We start from the raw sequence: 4,345 nt of genomic DNA on the forward strand, positions 1-4,345 counted from the left end.
AGAAGCTGGGGGAGAGGGGGATGGGCTGGGCACAGGAGGGCGAGGAGAAGTGAAGGCTGGAGGTGTCCACGGGGGGTCATCACGGCTGCCTTTTCATTCCATGGGTATTGGGACTAGATGACACCACAGAGAATGGGGAGAGTCGAGGCTGCAGGACTGAAGCCTAGAGAGGCTCTTGGGACTTTCTAAGGCCCCTGGCAATCTAGCTTAAGGAGAACTGCTGCCCCAAGGGCACAGTTGATCCCTAGACATTCAGATATATATCTTGGCACCTCTGACATGACTTCTATTCAGTAAATTTTCTGAGGAAATCTACCATTTAAGAGGTCATGGTGGGGGTGGGGAGTGGGGTGGTGGCGCACCATAAAAGAAAAAAGTCAAACAAGACCTTTTGGAATTTGCTTTATGGAAGGATATCCAAGACATGAACAAAAGCACAAGACAGATCTGATCAGTGCTTTGAGAGCTATAAAGCACCGTGGGAATCTGCAGAGCTGTAACTGGGAAGCTTTGTGAAGGAGGTGGCATTGAGGCACATGAATTTGAATCAACAAAGGTAGATAATATGTATATATACACATATCTGTGTGTGTAACATAGCTCAGTTGCTCAGTTGTGTCCAACTCTTTGCAACCCCATGGACTGCAGCACGCCAGGCCTCCCTGTTCATCACCAGCTCCCGGAGTTCACTCAAACTCATGTCCATTGCATCGGTGATGCCATCCAACCGTCTCATCCTCTGTCGTCCCCTTCTCCTCCTGCCTTCAGTCTTTCCCAGCATCAGGGTCTTTTCAAATGAGTCAGTTCTTCACATAAAGTGGCCAAGTATTGGAGTTTCAGCTTCAGCATCAGTTCTTCCAATGAATATTCAGGACCAATTTCCTTTAGGATAGACTGGTTGGATCTCCTTGTTGTCCAAGGGACTCTCAAGAGTCTTTTCCAACATCACAGTTCAAAAGCATCAGCTTTCTTTATAGTCCAACTCTCATATCCATACATGACTACTGGAAAAACCATAGCTTTGACTAGATGGACTTTTGTTGGTAAAGTAATGTCTCTGCTTTTTAATATGCTGTCTAGGTTGGCCATAGCTTTTCTTCTAAGGAGTAGACATCTTTTAATTTCATGGCTGCAGTCACCATCTGCAGTGATTAACCCCATACATGCATACTTATGATGAAGATACACATTTTACATGTATGTGTATATAAGCACATTTATGCTTATTCTATATTTTATTGGTCTGTCTGTAATATTTTGGTCTATCTAGCTATCTTTCAATCCAGTTTCAGCCCTAAACCAATACAACAGAGTTTATTCCTTCTCTGACATTTAGAAACCTGGTGCTCAGGGTTTACAGTACAATTTGTTTTTTTATTCAATCTCCTACTCTAGCTCACACAAAGTAGGTTCAGAAATGCTAACTCATAACTCCGTGAGGAGCACATTTACTAACTAGAATACTTTTTGTTTTTAGCCTTAATAGTATTCAATCAAAATGCTGCTTTCCAAAGCTATTGGGTTGGGTCTTTCCTTCCCCACGTGAATTACGTAGTGATGTTATATATTCATAGGTTAGATAAGTAACATTTGTTAGGGTTTGTATTCCATTTAGAGGTGCCCTGTACACCCTGCTATCTTTTCATTTAGAATAAACTTCACTCGTCATGGTGTCTAATTCTGTGGGTTTGACAGATGCTTCAATCCAGGCATCCACCACCACAAGCATGAGGCAGGGTAATTTATGCTGTCCCCATAAAGTTCCCTTGGCTGCCTCTGTGCAGACAAGCATGGCCCCACCTCCAGTCCAAAGCAGTCACACTTCTATTTTCTGTCTCTGGGCCATTTCCAGAAAGCTACAAAATTAGAGTCATAGACTCTATGACCTTCGGAGTCTGGTTACTTTCACTGGCAAATATATGGGAGAGTAATCAGTGTTATCACCATAGTGAATAGTTCAGTCCCTTCACCTGCTGAACAGGTGACACACCTTGGTCTTCCATTCACAGATGAGAAATCATTTGGGGTGATTCTGAACAGAGGTAGGAGAGGTGTTTGTGTGGACACGAGTTCCCAGCTCTCTCGGGTAAATACCTAGGGGATTTATTTGGGTTGGCCAAAACGTTCATTCTGGTTTTGGAAAAACCCAAATGAACTTTTTGCCCAGCCTAATAATATTTTCTTCCTCTTTGTGTTTCAGTTTATGTAATATCTGCTGATCACTCATCAAGTTCACTGATTTTTTTTGTTAAGTTTACTGACAAGCCCACTGAAGGCATCTACTGTGGCTTCATTTCTGTGGTTTGCGTTTCAGTGGGTTGATTCTTATACTTCTCATCTCTCTGCTGACCTGACCCCTCAGATCTTGCATGCTGTCCTCCTCTCCTCTTAGAGCTTTTTCACATTACTCAGAGTTATTTTAAATCTCCATCAGGTAGTTCTCACATCTCTCCATACCTGAATCTTGTTCTGTTGATTGCTTTAATTTTTGACCGGGTGTTGTCTGTTCTCACCTTTCCGCATGCCTCATAATTTTTGTTGAAAGCCAGACACCTTGTTTAGGACTCTTGAGATGAGAAAAATAGCTTGGAACTCTTGAGAGTCCCTTGGACAGCAAGGAGATCAAACCAGTCGATCCTAAAGGAAAACTACCCTGAATATTCATTGGAAGGACTGATGCTGAAGCAGAGGCTTCAATACTTAGGCCACCTGATGCGAAGAGCTGACTCACTGGAAAAGACCCTGATGCTGGTAAAAATTGAAGGTGGGAGGAGAAGGGGATGACAGAGGAGGAGATGGTTGGATGGCATCACTGACTCAATGGATGTGATTTTGAGCAATCTCCAGGAGATAGTGAAGGACAGGGAAGCCTGGCGTGTTGCAATCCATGGGGTTTCAAAGAGTCGGACATGACTGAGCAACTGAACAAAAACAAAAACGCCTGGGAATGTGTGCACATGTCCTCCTGCTAGAATTTCAGCTGTGTGACTTTGAGTTGGGCTTGGATGAGTCTAAGATTCCCTCCTTGGTGTGCCCACAGGCATCAGACACCTTAGCAACTTCTCACGTTTCCATCGAGGGCAAGTTGCTGATAGATTTTGCTCAATGTTTTTTTGGCTCACCCTCTGCCCTTGGTCCCCCTTTGCATTGCCCCTTATGGAGGATCTGTCTGTAGCCTCAGGCCCTCTTCCAGCAGCAGCTCTTCCCTCAGGTTGTGAGCTTGGTGGTGGGGGAGGAAGTTCTTTGCTGTGACACCTCCGTGTTCGACAGGCACAGTATCTGGGGCTGTGGTGTCCATAGTGCTCAGCCACATGGTGATCCTTCACCCGGAAGGAATTCTCAGGCCTTGCCCAGGCTTAGGGTAACCATCTCCTCCCAGTCTGCAGGGACTTCCCCAGTCTTAGTGCTGAAGACCCCGTGTCTGTCCAAGGTGAACTGAAACTAGGGGTGGAAGGATTATTTTCTGTTCCTTTTCTCCACTGCAACAGTTTTTCACCCACAACCAATGGGTGACAACATTTGTTATCTGACTCTCTTGGGGGTTTCCTGGTGGCTCAGAGGGTAAAGAATCTTCCTGCCAATGCAGGAGACTGGGGTTTGATCCCTAGATCAGGAAGATCCGCTGGAGAAGGGAACGGCTACCCACTCCAGTGTTCTTGCCTGGAGAATCCCATGGACAGAGGAGTCTGGAGGGCTACAGTCCATGGGGTCTCAAAGAGTTGGACACAACTGAGCAAGTAACACTTCACACTTAGACCTTAAGGCTTTTGTTGCCCAGGCGAGATGAGGGAGAAAGGTCCTGGTAGGGTGGTTTTACTCCTCCAGCAGAGACTGCTGTTCTGGTTGTCAGACCTCCACGGCCAGGGTGCTTTCTCAGTCCCCTCTGAGGTCCATGGAGAAGAGCCTGCAAAGGTGCACGCTCTCCTCCACTCGCAGTTTTCAGAGGCTCCACATCTCTCACCAGCTCACACTCAGCCTGTACCAGTTTGCTGGCTGGTCTGGCTGAGGGTCTGGTTGTGTCTGCTCTGGGGAAGCAGTGGCCGTGGCTCACCCCTCCAGGAGAAGCCTTTTAATCCCTGGGTTTGGGCCTCATTGGTGGCCTGCAACCTCAGCTCTCAGATGGGTTCTAGAAAAGTGATGGACTTACAATCTTTTTAACAGTTTTATTTTTTTGTCATGAGTGCCGAAGAAGTGACATTCTTTTAAGCGCTCTACATCCCTGAGCCAAATCTTCGGTTTGTAACAGTTGTACTAATACAAAAATTTCAGTTGTACACACACTGTACGCACAGACTCCACTCACTCAGTTCATCACGGCCGTGGGTTGGCACGTGGACCTGTAATT

The sequence above is a fragment of the Bubalus kerabau genome, chromosome 9 (assembly GCF_029407905.1).
Source record: "Bubalus kerabau isolate K-KA32 ecotype Philippines breed swamp buffalo chromosome 9, PCC_UOA_SB_1v2, whole genome shotgun sequence".
NCBI lineage: Eukaryota > Metazoa > Chordata > Mammalia > Artiodactyla > Bovidae > Bubalus > Bubalus kerabau.